General features: G+C 39.6%; 2 long non-coding RNA genes across 14 annotated transcripts in view; one reads left to right on the top strand and one right to left on the bottom strand.

The window, feature by feature from the left end:
- LOC145516377 (uncharacterized) overlaps positions 1-19,195 on the top strand; it is a 523,613-nt gene that overhangs the window by 62,436 nt on the left and 441,982 nt on the right. For 4 of the 13 annotated variants that reach the window (XR_014061332.1, XR_014061334.1, XR_014061333.1 and 1 more), the window contains exon 1: positions 11,185-13,817. The exons of 1 other annotated variant lie outside the window; for it this stretch is intronic. This is a non-coding gene — a long non-coding RNA (uncharacterized LOC145516377). Of the gene's footprint in view, positions 1-11,184; positions 13,818-14,140; positions 14,331-19,195 lie in introns of those variants that run through there. 8 more of the 13 variants (XR_014061349.1, XR_014061339.1, XR_014061337.1 and 5 more) reach the window with 5 other exon arrangements.
- On the bottom strand, positions 1,149-14,143 carry LOC145516379 (uncharacterized). The gene is made up of 2 exons (XR_014061350.1): positions 13,490-14,143; positions 1,149-2,893 (listed from the first exon to the last, which is right to left on the bottom strand). It is a non-coding gene; the product is annotated as an uncharacterized LOC145516379 (long non-coding RNA).

Genomic DNA, 19,195 nt, shown 5'->3' with positions numbered 1-19,195 from the left:
GATATCATCTGCAGTAGTAGCTGGGGATTTCTTCAGGAAGCTTTGTAAACATGACCATACATACACATGCACACACATCACATCCTTATGTCTATTTTCTCTTATACCAACTGGGGTATGCTAGACACACTGTTTTGGCCCCTTGTACATTGCTTTATATCTTAAAAAAGAAATTGTCAGTAAAATAAAGGGGATTTGGGAGCTGTTAATGACAATAATGTCAATATTTATTGAGCAATTACTATGTACTAATGCTATGTGCCTTAAATATATTTGCTCATTAATCTCAGCAGTTGCCCAACAGAGGTTCATAGGCATCTCACAGGATAAGGGGCTTCTTGTCCAGAGAAGAAGAGGTAGGGACTTCCCTGGTGGCGCAGTGGTAAAGAATCAGCCTGCCAATGCAGGAGACATGGGTTTGATTGCTGGAGATCCCTGAGGATCCCAGGAAGATACCCTGGAGAAGGAAATGACAACCCACTTCAGTATTCTTGCCCGGGAAATCGCATGGACAGAGGAGCCTGGCTGGCCACAGTCTGTGGGGTCGCAAAGAGTAGGATACAACTTAGCGACTGAACACACACACATACACACGCATGTGTGACCACTTCCTCAGACATTGTAGAGAAGATTCCTACTTTGTGGGTAAGTTAAAATGTGATTTCTAGATCTTTTCCATGTGTGAACACTTAGGATACCACCGTTTAATGATTGAGGCAGTATTGGGTATTGTTTGTCAGGGACCAATTAAGATTTGAGCTTCTCTCTTGCTTCTGGTCCTGGTTGGTGCAGGTTAGAAATGATGTGGGGAGTTGCTCTGAGCTGCTCATGTGGAACTGAATCAGGTCAGAGTGACCTTGCTGTGCTTCTAGACAGAGTGTGTGGCCATGGTTAAATCTAAGTCACAGGAAAAATTGGAGGTCTATAGAGGAGAACCTCCATTTTTTTCTTTTTTTTTTTTGAGAACTCTGAGGCTTCTTCAAGTTACAAATTTGCATCTAACCTTTTAATCTTTCCTTTAGCTTCATCTCTGAGCTACAATGATGACTTACAATGACAAGTTTAGGTCACTCAGATGTCTCATAATACTGCTGATACGACGGCAATAAATCAATGCTTGCTGAAAAACAATGTTATCAGAGAAGTAATTATTTATGAGTTCTTTATTAATTTAATTAATTTCCTTTTTAATTCATCAGTGATTTATTTGTCAGGAGCCATTCTAAATGCTCAAAAATAACCATTACTCTTCAAAGGTGAAGTCACATAAAGATCTCAATGTTATGATGGATACAAGAGCTAAAGGTGGCAACAGAGAGGAAGAATGACTTTTAGGGATGGCACTGCCACAGTGGCAGGCGTGGTTCAACTGGATTTTGAAGGATGAATAGAATTTCATCAAGTGAAAAAGAGAAACAAGGTATTCTATTGAGGGAGGTGATGTGCTCTGTGGCTTGGAGCTATGAAACAGAATGGAACATCGCACACCTGGGTGATTTTCACAGCTTCAGCAGTATGGTGTGTTGTGTTCATGTTTGAGTAGTGTGTATGGTGGATTATGGTCATATTGGAGTAGTGTGTAATTTTGTGTGGAAGTAGAGTGGGGAGAGGGGAAGTTGTGTAACAAGAAGCTGAAAATTGAGAAAGGATCCTACATAAAAGAGAGGGTGAGAATTTTTTTTAAAGGGAACTTGACCTATAATTTTAAATGGTGGAGCTTGGTCAATGATTTTAGACATTCTCCAGGGGTAAGTAAAGATGGCTTGCAACTAGCTGGATAGAGAATTGACTTTTTTTTTTGTCTGAGCAAAAGAAAGGAGCCCAACTCAGAATGTGAGGAAGCCCCTAATATCCGGAGCAGTGAGACGTTTCTACAGCTGTCAACCCAGTGTCAGTCTTTGCATACAGGTGGTGAAGAAGGATTATTGTTTTTTTTTTGTCAGCCACATCCGCACACATGAGATAGTGATTGCCATCTGTGGGTGTCATCTTTAAGTGTCAAGGGAGCTTCCTGCCGGGGCCTCAGGGGCGCTCTTTGGGTGAGCCCACCCGCAGTGCTCTGTGAATGTCGTCCACAGAGACTAACCAAGCTGTATCAGCGTCTGTGAGTGGCCTAAGCACTTCCTTCTCACCCGGGATCCTGAGCACCTTCAGGGCAAGCATCCTGTTCTCGAATTCTTGGTAGGTTTGCCTTAAACACTGGATGAATGAATTCTAGTCGTGAGCTACCCTGGAGACCATGTGAATATTTTGACCTTGGATTTTGCCTCTGATCACACTTGCCCTCCTTTTCCAGGCCAGCACTGATTGGCCCAATCATTGCCTCTGGGAACTGTTAGAAAAAAACAGGCAGCTGGAGACTCATACTCTGCCTTCCACAGCATCAAGCTGCAGATTTTCTTCTGGAGGACTTGCCTCTTTGCAGACTTTGGGCCCCCTCCTGTGCTCTCTGTCTTCAATTGAAGAGCACCTCTAATCACACGCTTCTCCAGCAGAAGCTCCGAGCTGTGCTTCATGTCTCGTTTCTGTTCCTGTGTCCACTCCCTTAGGGTCTCACTCTCTGATGTTGGTTAGTTACTGAATTCATCTGTGCCAAAGAGTCTGGAAATGCAACTTGAATTTTGCAACTTGAGTCTGGAAATGCAACTTGAATTCATCTGTGCCACAGAGTCTGGAAATGCAACTTGAATTTTCATATGGATTTGGTGGAAACAGGAAATTGACCCACACAAAAGAGAGCATTATGGGACTTTTGATCTTTTTTCATATCAGGCCACCATTTGGACCTGGATTCAGAATTCTATTATCAGTTCAGAGTAACTCAATCTCTCCCTAAATATCTTCCATTTTATAGGCTCTTCAAGGGAGAAATATCCAGATGATGGACAATTCCCTGAAACCAGATAGAAATTAAAGATGGTAAAATGATTCTCTCTCCTCCCCACCACTGGCTGGGAGTTTATTTTTTAAAGCACACACACATACACACACACACACAGCAGGAGACTAATTGTGAAAGAAATAAAAGACATCAAAAGAATTTTCCTAATTAGCTTAAATACTGATTGTTACCATCAGAAAATGCGTCAGCCTAAAAACACATGTAATTGCTTTCTTCCTGCGTTGTGGGAAGCCTAAAGATTGAAGAACTATAGTATGAGAGGAGGAAAGGACAGGCCATGGCAAGATCGTCAGAATGAAGAGACGGTTCTGCCATTACCAACCGTGGCATGTGACATGTGCTTGAATGGATGCAAAGCATTTGATACCCAGGAGGCTGGGAGTCCTTGTCACACAGTCAATACACACATGGCAAGCACCGTATCATCACTCCTGTTTGATAAATGCAAAACTGAGGAACTGGAAATTACAATTATTAGAATTAAATGAATTACTGAAGTTTATGGCTGACTCTAGACAAAATTGTGTGAGAGAATTTGGGGCTCTGTTTTCTTAATTTTTTTTATTGGAGTATACTTGTTTTAAAATGTTGTGTTGGTTTCTGCTATACAATGAAGTGAATCAGCTATCTGTATACATATATCCCCTCCCTCCGGGGCCTCCCTCCCACCTTCCCCCATCCCACCCATCTAGGTCATCACAGAGCACTGAGCTGCACTCCCTGAGCGATGCAGCAGCTTCCCACTGGCTGTTTTACACATATACGTCCATTCCAATCTCCCAGCGTATCCCCTTGCTCCATGTCCACACATCTGCTCTCTATGTCTGCATCTCTATTCCTGCTATGCAAATAGGTTCATCAGTACTATTTTTCTAGATTCCACATATACATGTTAATATGTGATATTTGGTTTTCTCTTTCTGACTTCCCTCTGCATGCTGTTCTCTTCTTCCTCCTGCTTGATGCTTCTTTTAGATTGTGTAGTTCTCCTGTTAAAACTTTCATTTTGGAAAAAGGCCTGTTGTTAGATATTTCTACCTCTGTCGAGGGTTAGTAATTGTCCTCCCTCTAGAAAGCACATGAGTATTAATTCTTATCCCTAATTATGATATGAAAAAAATTTGAAGGGACTATTTTTGAACCCTAAGTTCCTAAAGGAATTACAGGCATCAGTAATTCCCATGAGTCTAGTAGAAAAGGAAGTAAGATAGGAATTAAATCTCTCCTGAAATTATAGCCCAATGCAGATCTGCTCTGCCTAAGGTGAAGGATCTAAGAACAGGTGAAGTGGCTGAGAACAACTGAGGTTCTTTGATGACGCAAGTATGAAAGACTGATAAAGTTACCCAAAAGAAATCCTTTCATGGAGTATATATTATGAGAAATTGCTTTAGAACTATGCAATTTCCAGTTTGGGCAATATTAATTGGTAGAATTTATGTCTTAGTTCAATCAGAACGCAATAAACAAAACCAATTTGTATGTCATCACATATTAAAATATTTCTAATTATATGACTTTATGTAGGGGTTCTCAGTCTTATTAGTACCATGAACTTTCAGGCAGTCTTGTGAAGTCTATGGGTCCTTTGCAGAATAATATATATTTTTTCAGAACAACATTTTTAATGCATAGAATTAAACACTTGAAACTTCAAAGAAAACTGACAATATTGAAAAACATTTGCCAAATTTTCAAAAACTTGTGATATGTGCTTTATTATTGCATTGAATCAAGATCTAATTCACAGATTTGATGACTACATAATTTCTAGTAGTGATGAGCAAAAATAATATTTCAAGGTATTTGCAACACTGTATTTCCATACACTGATATGGAAAAGACTCTGATCCTGGGAAAGATTTAAGGCAGGAGAAGGGGTTGACAGAGGATGAGATGGTTTGATGGCATCAGTGACTCGATGGACATGAGTTTGAGCAAGCTCCGGGAGTTGGTGATGGACAGGGAAGCCTGGTGTGATGCAGTCCACGGGGTCACAAAGAGTCAGACATAACTGAGAGACTGAACTGAGCTGAATATCTGAGATTTATAATGGAGATAAATTTTTTCCCAACAGTCAAAATGGGAAAGGAAATTAGATAACTTGTAATGCTCAGTCTTGCTCTAAGATGCTAGTTCTAGGTAATTTGCTACCCAGGAGAGAATATAGTCTTTTAGTTTCAAAAGAATTTGAGAGGGAAAATACATTAGAAAATGTATTCCATGTTGTGCATATTCAAACCAAACCATAAATCTCTCTGTCTACAATTTCAAGTCTGTACATAGAAGCAACCAACCTAAAGGTCCACCAATGTATGTGCGTATATATATATATTTTTTTTTTTATAACATCTGTAAATATTTCTATATATATAACTGCATATATCTATTATTGAGCTAAACATGAGTTCATACTGATATCTCCAATTGTAAGCAATTACTAAAGGGGCCATCCCAGCCTCTTCTGCTTGTTCTTCCATAACTTCCCACAGCAACATTGGGAAAACTCACTCCCACTATCTGGTATCCATTTATTTATTGTTCAGTTATAGTACATATAGAGAGCAGCAGCACCTAATGGAAAATAGCCTTATCACTGTACTTTGTTCTCCTATGGGATATAACTTTATTAATTTAAGTACAGTGCTTATAAGCACTTCCTTTTGCCTTTAGTCTTGTAGGCTCTAATTGTTTCTAAATTTACTTAGGTTGGTACCTTTCCTCCTCGACTACTCTTCATTGAAGATTTTTTATGTATTTGTAACACAGTTTATCATGGTTTCATTCCTTCTAGAAATGCTCAGATCTTATAAATAAATGATTAAAAAGTTTTTTGTATACATTGAAGTTTACTTTTTGTTCTATCAAGTTCTGTGAGTTTTGATAAATGCATAATGTCATGTATCTACTAGTCCAGTATCATACAGAGTTGTTTCACTGCCTGACAAGTCCCATGTTTATCACCTACTCATTCCTCCCCATCTTCCTCTGAAAACCATGGCAACCAGTGATCTTTTTACTGTTCACTATCCAGAATGTCATATAATTGAAATCATACAGTATGACTCTCTTCACTTTTAAAATAAATGTTTAAACGCCACACTTTTCTAAATATACCTTCAACCACAGTGTTCTGAGAAGCATCTTGTCATCTACAGACATTTGATGTAAAGAAATAAAATATTTTAAAGCATACTTTATGTAAATTTTTATCAGTCAAGAGAGGTAAGTGGAGTTTAGAACTGACTTATTTTTCAAAATAGGTAAGATGAATTTTAAGGTTAAATAAAACCAATTCATAGAAAGAGATCAGACTTATGGTTGCCAGAGGTGAGAGGTGGAGAGAGGGGGAGTTGGATGAAGGTAGTCAAAAGGAACAAACTTTCAGTTATAAGATAAATATTAACAATTACTAAGGGTGCAATGTACAACATGATAAATATAATCAACGTTGCTGTATGTTATATATCAAAGTTATTAAGAGAGTAAATCCTAAGAGTTTTCATCACAAGAAAACAATTTTTTTCTATTTAATTTTTTCTTTTTAAATATGTTTAATTTTTCTGTTTAATCCATCTGTATGAGATGATGGATTTTCACTAAACTTATTGTGATAATTTCATGAAATACATAAATCAAATCATGCTGTTCACATTAACCTTATACGGTTCTGTATGTCAATTATATCTCAATAAAAGTGGAAGAAAAAAACTTAAGGTTTAATATGTGTTTTTCTCTTTTCTAGTTCAGCTTTTCTAACTCTTGCTTCTCTCCCACTAAAGAATGGAGGTTTAGCTGTTGCTAAAGGAACTTTAAAATTGCAGGTTGTAAAACTTATGTATTTCTGACTTTTTTGGCCATCAGACACAATAGGAATTTTAATGTCTTGGCAGAGCATGAATGAAGTATAACTGTACACTTTGAATAAAGCTGTCAACAAAAAATATCTCTAGTCACTGGTGACATCTATATTGCCAAATGCAATGGACACTCCTCTGTCTTTATCTTCCCTGATTTCTCAGCAGTGATTGATCAGATGGATACTCCTCAATTCTAGAAGCCTTCACCTCTTTTAGCTTCAAGTCCCCACATTCTCCTGGTTTCCTCTTACCTTTTGCCACTCCATCCTGTGTCTCTTGAGGTTCTTAAAGTTCAGTCCTAAGCACCTTTCCTTTTTAATCTCTATCCTCTCTAAGTGATGTCTCCCATTTCCAGTCTTGAAGTAAGATCTATATGCTTTCTCTAGGACTCCATCTTGACCTCTCTCTTGATGGTATTCTCCACATTTCTTAAAGCTTTAGATACTGAATCATTGAAAGTAAAAGGGCCTTGTTGCAAAGGGAAAGGGCAAGTTTTAAGCTCTGTTTATTTTCTTGCAGCGGCCTTTCAAGTGAATTCTTATGCCTTCAATTAACTTAGACATTTCCTACAGGAAATATCTATGCAGTTGTAAGTTTTTATCAGGAAGTTATACCCTCTTATCATTGTTTCTCAACTTCCTTTTTGGGCTATGAATTAGCTGTAAACATGCTGAAAGGAATCATCTGCTGATATGCTTCTGCCCAAAAATATTTGTTTTGGCCACTTACAGGAACTCTGTCAATAAGGTCTTTATAAATATTGCTTACTTTGTTCCTGGACAGGTGGCCTTTTCACTGCCTATTAATTTTCAGTCTTTAAGTGGCCTTCTACTAGCACAGTGTTTTCAATCTTGGCTACACATGTGTTATTACATGGGGAACTTCTGAAAAGTGCTGATGTTTGGCTCCTTTAGAGATTCATATTCAACTGACCCTGAGTGGAGCCCAGGCAGAAATACGTTTTCAGAGATTCCTAGGTGATAGGAACATGAGTTGAAGTTTGAGAACCACTGACATCTGTACTGGAACAAACGATCTTTGCATTAAGTGAGCATGGTATTCAATTCTGCCTCATTTCTTTCAGCCGAGTGATCTTGGGCATATTGCTTAAACTTGCTGAGCCCAATTGCTCCTCTGTAATACAGGATGGATAGTGTCAACAACTCCAAATGCATGTTTTGATCAATATATAACTTAACCTAACTTGTCTAGCACTTTATAGGATCTGATAGGGGTTTAACCCCAAGTACAATCCTTTTTTATTATTTCTCATTTTTCTTCCCTGGGAATATTTTTTAAACCATCAGTGTCATTTTCTTTTGTTCTCCTAAAATATTAATCTATCCCCAAAGTAGCCTTTATATCCTGTTATTGTTGATGATAATAGACATGAAAAACACAGCTCAAAAGTCATGAAACGGGATCTTGTGTCAGCTGTGTTCCCTTCACTTGGTCCTTAATATTTTTATATTAGACACCTGATAACTAACCTAATCCTTGATACATGGCCAGGATTTTCCTTTTCATTTTGAAACTATGTTGGACACTTATACCCTCTTTCTTTAGGATTAACCCCTTGAAAATACCTGGTTTCAACCTTGTTACGCCCACAGGTGGTATGGTGATGACTGTGTTGAGGATAACTGTGATGTTGTTTCCAATACCCTTGACTGCAATCACAATATGAAAAAGAGTCCACTAATATGGTCTAAGTGGGAGAATGTGAGTTAAATAAGCATGTTTCTCCGTAGGCTGAGAAATGTTTTTGGATATTTTCAAATTCCTCTTTTTGGTTGCAGCCAGCCTAAAATCTAGTTTCTCAGCTATTTGCGGCAGCTCATGAGATAGACAATTTTCTAATGAGATTGTTCTAAGTTCATGAAAAAGTCACTGATAAGCTGTTGATAACAAATTATTTAAAAAATGCCATTTTAGCTTTTGTTTTCAGCTTAATTTTAACTGAAACAAAGAATACTTACTCTGTTGAAATGTTAACTCAGAACATTCCTAGGCTGTAATCAATGTGGATATAATGCCATCTTGTTACATTAAAAATGAAATACTAGATGTAAAGTTCAAATTAAAGGGGAGAGTAAGATATAATCAATATTTTCTTCACATACCAATGATTTATTTTGTTGTTATAGATAATGTACTGTTCAGAAGTATTTTAATCCATAAAGGACCATCTTGAATCCATTTGTGAAATATTCAATTCAAAAAGATATAGTAATTCAGCAGTAATATATACCCCCAGATCAAATATGATTTTAAAAAATCAATACCACATTTTCAGTATACAGAAAGCAGCATGCTGCACTTGACTCAGCAAAACATGATTCTCTTCCATGAAAAGCTGCAGATCAAACAGTTCAGTGACTTGGTAGACTTTAAAACAACTAAATAATAACAAGGAAATGAAGGGGAAAATGTTTCTTTAAAAAGATAGCCAAAGATCAACAGATGACCTGGTTAACCACTTTTCTGTGGTGGTTTATAAATAACTGGGATGAGATGAGAAAACAGTATGTACTTCCATATTAATCCCAAGCATAGTGTTCAAGGGAATTAAAAAAAGAACAAGGAAGGAGATCTTGGAGCAGGTAGCCAAATTCCAAGGTATCCATAAAAGCAGAGGCAGTCTCAATCATCCATGATGTACCTAATATCATCCTGCACAATAAGGAAGCCTTGCTCATCTGAAAAGTTGTTTTTATTACTTGAAAGAAGGATGCAGATGAGTTAGGGAAACACCAACAAATTGATCATGAACATAATGGAAACATTACTAACATAAATACATAAATACTCAAGTCTTATCTGGGACAGAGTTTCAGCTTCCTGTTCCTATCAATATTATTCCACAGATTTGGAGGGAAACAAAAATGTTTGATAAAATTTGGAGAGGCTAAGTCCATGTTGGTAATGAAGTAATTTAAGGCAGGTAGCTAGACAAGAGTCTGATGAACTAAGAAGCGGCTGTCATGTTAATGGACACTTTCTGATGATATCATAAGAGCTTGTTTGTTGGCCATCCCCAAGCAAACTCTCAGGTTCCTGATGTAGAAAACTTGCTCACACTCAGTGGTCTCTAAAAGGTGGTCCAGACTTAAATTTGCCAACTACTCCTCAAAATCATCTCATACGAAGTTCTGAATGTTGCATTCACTCAAAGAGAGTCATTACCTTTGAATTCTTTCCTAAGCTCTGTTCTGCTCTGTATCACAATTATAATTCACTTTAAGCAAGCTCAATATAATAAAATAAGGATTTACACACAAACTTAATAATTTGGGGATGTACCATCCTGGTACTAAGAGAGGGAGAATGGCCAGGGGAAGATCAAGATTGTAAATCCAGGCAAAGAAATCCAGGCCAAAAATGGAATGAATCTGCAGGAAGGTTCAGAACTGGATGTCAAAGAAGCAGGCAGGAAAGACAGCATACATGTACTTTGGTCCAAACCAAGCCCAAGATATGGGGCAGGTGAGTCATAGAGATTCAAAGGTCACACAATTAACCCAGGTAGAGCTGGAAGGTAGCAGGGCTCAGAGACGATTAGTTTCCAGAAGGTAAAGCGTGGAAGACATAGGCTTTGGAGGAACTAGACCATCAAGCAGAGACATGAAAAGGTAGGCAGTAATGAAAGCTGAACACTAGAAACATGGAAAACTAGAACCCAGTAAGCTGGGATATATGGTGCCATGGGTCATGCGTGAGAATTGTTCACCACCGACTCGGAGAGCTGCGAGTAACTAGGGCACCTTCGAGTGGCGGGCCTCAATCCAGGACGACACTTGCGTCAGAGCAGTTTAATCACTAGATAGCAGGTGTTTGAGTATTGCATGGATAGGAAGTCAGACATGATTACAGGAGTGATCTGTCTACCCTAACATAGAAATTCAAATATGTAGGATCTGGCTTTTCCCAAAACCATTCTGTTTAAATTTTTAGGAACACACTTACTGAATAAAGTATCTTACATATTCTTTCCTTTTTAAATATATTTACTCCAAAATATATTGTCTATTGTGATTCAGGTAACAAGCCATGCACTGGGGATAAAGAGATACAAATGACAAGATTCTTGCCTTTAGAAGCACACTGGTGGATGAACTGATACTTAAAATAGCAACTGGTTAGTACAACAGGGAGATAAGTGTAGGGCAGTACGGGGTATGATTTGGGAAGAGAAAGCTGGATGAGGCCTCCTGGAGTAAGACTGCAGCAATCTGAAGTGTGATGGGAAAATAACATTTATTCAGGTAGATGGGTGAGGTGAGGGGCAGTGTACAAAAGGGAGGAGGTCATTCTAGCCAGGAGGACTTCAAGGCCAGTACAAGAGGTGAGGGATGGTAAAGGAGTCAGGCAAGAATTGCCAAGTAGTAGCAGAGAGTGAGATTAGAAAGATGAGCAAGGGTTGGATCCTGGAAAGCCTTATCCTGGAGAATAAGGAACCTTAGTGTCATTTGATAGGTAAGGAGCCACTGAAGAATTTTAAGCAAGGGAGTGACAAGGTCAGGTTTACCACTGAGAGGACTTACTCTGGTGGCAGTGAAGGCAATGGGTATTACCATGAAACAAAAAAATATGCATGTCTTGGCCATCTCCAGGGGTCATCCACACACCTCTTCTCAGTTTTTTTTGTCCCCAATCTTCCAATATAATTCCTTCCAGACCAGTAACAATCATCTAAGCCATTCACCTGCATAGGAATCAGTGTGTATCTTACTTTGGATCACTTCTATTTACACACAAAATTCATTAAAAAAAATTATTTTGGCTGCATCATGCAGCATGTGGGAATCTCAGTTCCCCAACCAGGGATAGAACCTGTGTCTCTCGAAATGGAATCGTGGACTCTTAACCACTGGACTGCCAGGGAAGAACTCCACACAAAATGAATAACCAAACAGATTGCTGGCTGTTGTGCCTACTGGGAAAGATTTCCTTTCATCTCTGCCCATTAAGACCACTGCTGAGTGAGCCTATGATACAAGAGCAGTGCATTTCTGTAAGCACCAATATTCCACTGACTTGTCTGTGCACCAGGACTGCTTTGCTTCCTCTGTCAGTAAGTAGGTTGAAAGGGGCCAGCCCTACCTTCCCCCATGAGACCTTATAAATAAACTGAGGGATTGGTGTTAAAACAACAAATGTATGTGATGTGCAAGTCTGTGCTGCCTTTTCATATAATTTACTGGTGCCTTCTGGATCTGATCCTGAATGTATTATTTTTATCATTCTATCTATCTAGATCAACAAACGACTGATACGTACTTCTGACCTTATGACTTGGTAATTACCTTGTGCTTTTAGAAATTAAAAGGTAACACCTGATCCCTGCTATTCTGGAATCATACCTTTTGGCACTAGCGAGCAGAGCTGTATGATAACACCTTCTACTATAAATAGTGTAATTCAGAGGACATCCCTCACTGAATTTCTTAAACAGCCTCCTCATGCCCTGCCCATGCTTTCTGTTGCTCTAACGAAGGGGTATCCACTGGGTCCTCCCAGGGAACATAGATGAGGATTGGGTTCTTACATAATAAATCTGCTCTAATATTCCAGCTTCCCTGACTTTTCTGACGACTTTCTTACTACTGTGTTAAGGAAGTTCTGGCATGTCTATCTGATTTACAAAGGACCCATCATGTTTAAGCATCAAGAAAGCATCCTGGTTTTGTGTTGGAACTGGTTCCCCTTTTCCATAAACTCTCCTTTATTTGGTTTTATATTTCTTCCCTTGGACCAACACCTACAGGATTCACTCCTCCATGCGTTATCTCAGCACAGCTAACTGGACTAGATTTCAGGGAAATCTAATGTCAGTCACAGAAGGGCCCCAACTGAGGAATTTAAAAATGAACCAAACCCTCAGAGCAAAATCATGTCAGCTAAGTTTGCACCAACATGCATGGTGGAGAATGTACTCCATGGCCTACCATAGCAGATCTTGAGCTTTTTGTTTGTCCATCAGTTAAAGTAATACTGATAAATCTATGTATTTCTTCCACATTAGGTTAATGGCTAAAATAATTTTACCCTAAGTTGTTGAAAATAATGTAATTTCTGGCCAATTATAAGTATTAGCATTACAACAAATTGTCAGATAATTAAAAAAAATTTCCAGTGGCATCTTGAAACAGTAGCAATTCAACAGCCACACTGCCTCGTTCAAATATGTAATCCAGATTACTTTAATAATCAGAAAATTTATACGTATCATTCTTTTTCTTCTTGAACTCATTTCTATTCAACTCTCCACAAATTTTTAATCTAATGTAATCTTGTATGCTTGGATGTGTTATATTGATTATACATACCTCCCAAAAATTAAGTATATGAATTGAAATCTGAAATTAACATGTTTTCTCTGTCTGTAACTAATAAATCGGAGAAGGCAATGGCAAGCCACTCCAGTACCCTTGCCTGGAGGATCCCATGGATGGAGGAGCCTGGTAGGCTGCAGTCCATGGGGTCGCACAGAGTCGGACACGACTGAAGCGACTTAGCAGCAGCAGCAGCAAGTAATAAACATTTTATGCCGAATAGATTTAATTTTGTTATTATCATTATGACATAAAGTTCATATTTTGCAAATTTTTAGTAGTTATATCATCATATTTATAAACGTAAACATAAACTTGATTCGAAAAAGGCTCACGCAGATGTATACAGGTCTACGGGACTGCTTAGTAGAAGCTCTGCTGAGCACCAGTACCAGGCAATCTAGAGGCACGTCCTGGGCGGTGGTTGCAAAAGCCGGGGCTCCAGGCATAGAACGGGAGCTGCAGATGCACGTGACCTGGCTTCTCAGGAGATGCGGGCGCTCGAAGCGCGGAAGGCGGAGAGCCGAACATGGCGCCCTCCAGTCTGTTTCTGGATGCTCCCGAAGAGGCCCTCAAATGAGTGTCAAATCATTTCCCCTCAGAGGAAATCATTCCCCTCGGAGGAAGCTCCAAGACAAGCAAGTGAGCTTCTCTCACCCAAAGTCCGGGAGCAGCTGCTTCAGCAGCTGGCGGCTTTGAAGCTAGAACCTATGGGTGCAGGTGAGTCAGGCAGAAGTCCCGTGGGTTTTCTAAGCTGGGTGTTTCAGGGGATTGTCCCTCAGGTGTATGAACTAAAGGTTGAAGTTGCCCCATGTGGGGTTCAAAAACCCCCTTCCCTCCTCAGAGAGAAGCTCCAGTTTCGGGTTCCCTCCTGACTGTGGGGCGCTGGGCTGCGTGGGTGGGGTTTGTGGTGAGATGTGTCCTGCTTCTCCTACAGCTTTGATGTGAACCTTCTCTTGCTTGGTGGAATAATAGGAGTTGCTTAGACAGGTTTTACTTCCCCCCCTCCCCAGGCAGTTCTTCCATTTGTAGCTCTAGGTTCCATTGTGTTTGTGGATGGAGTTGAGTTCAGAATCCTCTTATGACGTCATCTTGAACCGGAACCTCGGAAAAGGGCTCATAACGAAATTGCGTTCCTGATGAAATTAACTTATTTGCATCTGAGTATTAGTGATTATGGAAATGAGATAAGGTTCAGTGAAATTCAACAGGCAAAAGAGTGGAAAATACCAGGTATGCCAAAAGGTGTATTAATGATAGCGTATTCTCATTAAATCTACTGGGTATGTGATAGGAACAAATAAGAAATCATAGAAGGGATGGATAGATGCTGCTGCTGCTTCTGCTAAGTCGCTTCAGTCGTGTCTGACTCTGTGCGACCCCATAGACGGCAGCCCACTAGGCTCCCCCGTCCCTGGGATTCTCCAGGCAAGAACACTGGAGTGGGTTGCCATTTCCTTCTGCAAATGCATGAAAGTGATAGATGAAAGCTGTCAGAAATCGTGGTGCTCAAGTGAAAAATGAATATGGATTTTCACGTATATAGTTATGAAAGAAAAGGTCCAACAAGATGTCCCTACTTAGATTATACTCTCAGAATGAAGCTGAGGATCTGGAAAGACATTGCTTTAAAGTTACCTATGTTTGCTTACCCTTGGAACGTTTTTGTATGACTCAGGGGTACTTGCACCCTCATTCAAAGACCCCCTAGTTTGCCAAGTTTTATGAACATTATAAATTCCATCATGATCCAAAAGAACAAAAGCAGTGAGAATAATAGAGCATGCGCGTAAGCAGGGATATGCATTTACACTGGAAATACAAGGATAAATCAAGGTATGCTAATTTTTAAAAAAGTGAGAAAATAAAGTTCATGTCTGAATGCAGAGTAGGTATGATTCTGAGAAGAAAGGGCAAATCAAACGTGAGAACTATCGATTGGATAGAACTATCTACCAGCGATATCAGGAAAAGGGATGATGAAAATATATTTACTGAATGAAGAAAAAAAAAAAAAGAACAGTGATCTTTTAGGCATGTAGCTAGAGGATTAATGCTTCAGGTCAATGATCAGATCATGACTCAGGAGAAGACGGGCAGGTTTTGAACAATTTAATGCCTAAACGTGGTGGCAGTGTTTGGATGATCTCTTAATAGATTTCAGGGATCTGTAAAAATATCAGAACATGGGACGAGAAGCCTATGCAGGTACCTACAAACTCTTAGGCATCACCAGGAAAGCGCTCAGCAGACTTCCAAAGTGGTCATCTCTACCAACAGTGTAGGTTTCTCTGCCTCATACTCATGCTGTCTCCAAATTCACTACAGATTTGTTATATTTTACAGCCTGGTTTTCTCTGTTGTAGGGGAATCAAGAATGGGACTATATTCCCACTTTCAGCAAAATGGTGTAAGGAAGCTTAGCAGACCAGAGGAGACAGTTGGTGGGCAGTAGGGCCTGACTGGTAGGGCTCTGGAGCTGCAGTGTTATCTTTTAATTAACAAACCAAGTAGACATTTTAAATAGAATTTTAATGTATGGGCTTCCCTGGTAGCTCAGCTGGTAAAGAATCTGCCTGCAATGCAGGAGACCCCGGTTCGATTCTTGGGTTGGGAAAATTCCCTGGAGAAGGAATAGGCACCCACTCCAGTATTCTTGGGCTTCCCTGGTGGCTCAGATGGTAAAAAATTTGCCTGCAATGCGGGAGACTTGGGTTCGATCCCTGGGTTGGGAAGACCCCCTGGAGGAGTGCATGGCAACCCACTCCAGTATTCTTGCCTGGAGAATCCCATGGACAGAGGAACCTGCAGGCTCCTCTGTCCATAGGGTTGCAAAGAGTTGGACATAACTGAGTGACACAGCACAGCATGGTGGTGGTGGTGGTTTAGTTGCTGAGTTGGTTCTGACTCTTGGGACCCCATGGACTGTAGCCTGTTAGGCTCCTCCGTCCATGGGATTTCCCAGGCAAGAATACTGGAGTGGGTTGCCAGTTTATTCTCCCAGGGATCTTCCAGACCCAGGGATCCAACTGGTGTATTGAACCAGTGTCTCCTACTTTGCAGGTGGATTTTTTATCACTGAGCCACCAGGGAAGCCCTAAGCTCCTATATGGGAGTGTATTTGGTTTTGTCTTAACCTTTATAGATGATGTTAAAGATAGTAATAACCTTTTTTCCACATAGAGCCCTTTGAGCTGTGTCCCTTCTTTGTGCATATTTATACTAAGCACAATTCAGATAAAACTCATTTAAAAAGTTTTTCCAGTAATCATGTATGGATGTGAGAGTTGGACTATAAAGAAAGCTGAGTGCTGAAGAATTGATGCTTTTGAACTGTAGTGTTGGAGAAGACTCTTGAGAGTCCCTTGGACCGCAAGGAGATCCCAGCCAGTCTATCCTAAGGGAGATTGGTCCTGAGTGTTCATTGGAAGGACTGATGTTGAAGCTGAAGCTCCAATACTTTGGCCACCTGATGCAAAGAACTGACTGATGGGAAAAGACCCTGATGCTGGGAAAGATTGAAGGCAGGAGGAGAAGGGGACAACAGAGGATGAGATGGTTGGATGGCATCACTGACTCGATGGACATGAGTCTGGGTAAACTCCGGGAGTTGGTGATGGACAGGGAGGCCTGGTGTGCTATGGTCCATGGGATTGCAAAGAGTTGCACACGACTGAGGGACTGAACTGAACATGTCCATCATATATCCATCTCTTCAAGATATATTTGTTGTGCAAATACTATGCACTAGGCATTGGAAATAAGCATTGGCTTATTTAATCAGGAGGTAATTGTCCTTGAAATGATGGAGCTTAGAGCATCATAGAGTAATAGATGGGCTTCCCTGATAGCTCAGTTGGTAAAGACTCCATCTGAAGTGTAGGAGACCCTGGTTCAATTCCTGGGTTGGGAAGATCCGCTGGAGAAGGGATAGGCTACCCACTCCATTATTCTGGGGCTTTCCTTGTGGCTTAGCTGGTGAAGAATCTGCCTGGAGTTTGCGAGACCTGGGTTTGATCCCTGGATTGGGAAGATTCCCTAGAGATGAGAAAGGCTACTCACTCCAGTATTCTGGCCTGGAGTTGGACATGACTGAGCGACTTTCACTTTTCAGAGTAATAGTTATTTCAAAAATTGGTCTAATAACTATTTATAATTTTATTAAGAGTTTTGTAGAATGACTTGAAGGCATTATGGAAGTATATGACTTCTTAACTAAATTATAATTGCTTTCAAGTCAGGGATCACATCCTATACTTCTTTGGGGTTTCTCTGTAGCTCCTGACATAGATCATAATACAGAGTACTAGAAGCTTAATAAATATTTCATTGATTACCATCTGTGTTTGAGGCTGAAATGATTAATGTCAAATCAAACATTTCTTCTTCCTCACTGAACGAATGTGAAGATTGCACTGGAATTTTAATCTGTAATTCGTATCTGAAGCCATTGTTTGCAAAGTTCACCAAAATTGTGACCTTTCTCCTAGACTTGTGCTCAGGCCAGAGCCTGTTTTAAAGTCAGCTGATTCTTGATCTCTGAATCCTGTTTATTGGGCCTCCATAGCATGAAAACAGTTCTTTCACTTGCCGTCTGTGTATTTGCCTTTTCTCTACCTGCCAGGTGGCCGCTGCTCCAGCATCCTGCCACAAATCTAACTTGGTGGAACAGGGTGCTCAGGGCAGTCTCAACAGCTCAACTGTGTTTCAGTATTACAGTCAAGGTTAAAGCGGCTGGTAGGTAGTGCTGTTGGAAGTCAAGGAGTTTCACGTTAGTATTAGGCCACAGCAGTATGCTTGCTGATTGGGCAGGAGCGTCAGTCCACCTGGCTGTTAACAACAAAATAGCACATCAAATCAAGGCCAAAATGGCTTCTAAGGGATTGTCTAACAGACAGGCAGTTCTTGTTTGTTTTTTTAGCAAGTAACTATCCATGTACAATAATATGGTGATAACTTTGAACACTAAGGCATCCTTTGTTTTTCCCTGGAGTAGCTGATATATTAACTCAGTCATTTCAACACTATTCTTAGTCCACAGTTGTGGGTCTATGGTTATGTGTAAAGATCCTTGAATGTGTATGTCAAAGGGCCTAAGAGTAAAAATTGCCTTTTTTTGTGGTCTCACAGAATATGGTTTTATTATATGTTATATACCCCTTGAATTTTCATGTGTGTATTTTTCTGTGTTGTATAGCCAGTTAAGATCAAATTCATGTGTATCTTCAGTGTACATCACTGTTCTCTGGGATGGGGAACATATTCTGTTGAGGGAAAAAAACAAGTAAATACATGGTGACTGCTGAATACATGATGCCATTTAAGATGTGATTTTCTCAAAAGACTCAAGGAAAACTTTGATTTTTCTCAGAAAACTCAGGGAAGATTCAGTGGATCCTGAATTCCTCCAATGAGCACTAAAGTGAAGAAAGTTTTAAAAATGATCGTATGACAACTCTATTTTTAGTTTTTAAAGGAAACTTCATACTGTTCTCCAAAGTGGCTGCACCAATTTACATTCCCATCAACAGTGTAGGGTTCCCTTCTTTTCACACCCTCTCCAGCATTTATTGTTTGCAAATTTTTTGATGATGGCCATTCCAACTGGTGTGAGGTGATCTCTTTGTAATATTGATTTGCATTTCTTTGATAATTAGCTATGTTGAGCATCTTTGGCCATCTGTATGTCTTCTTTGGAGAAGTGTCTCTTTAGGTCCTCCATCCATTTTTTGATTGGGATGTTTGTCTTTTTGATATTGAGCTGCATGAGCTGTTTATAAATTTTGGAGACTAATCCCTGTCTGTAGCATCATTTTCAAATATTTTCTCCCATTCTGTGAGTTGTCTTTTCATTTGTTTGTGGTTTCCTTTGCAGTGCAAAAGCTTTTGAATTTAATCAGGTCCCATTTGTTGTTTTTTTTGGTCTCATTTGTTTGTTTTTCTTTTTATTTCCATTACTCTAGGCTGTGAATCAAAAAAAATCTTGTTGTGATTTATCTGAGAGTGCTCTGCCTAAGTTTCCTTTAAGAATTTTATAGTATCTGGCCTTATATTTAGGGGTTTAATTCATTTTGAGTTTATTTTTGTGTATGGTGTTA

This window comes from Giraffa tippelskirchi, chromosome 8, assembly GCF_054371585.1.
Source record: "Giraffa tippelskirchi isolate mGirTip1 chromosome 8, T2T-mGirTip1v1.2.pri, whole genome shotgun sequence".
Taxonomy (NCBI): domain Eukaryota; kingdom Metazoa; phylum Chordata; class Mammalia; order Artiodactyla; family Giraffidae; genus Giraffa; species Giraffa tippelskirchi.
Note: the sequence above shows the minus strand (reverse complement) of the source record. Positions and strands in the feature narration are given on the sequence as shown.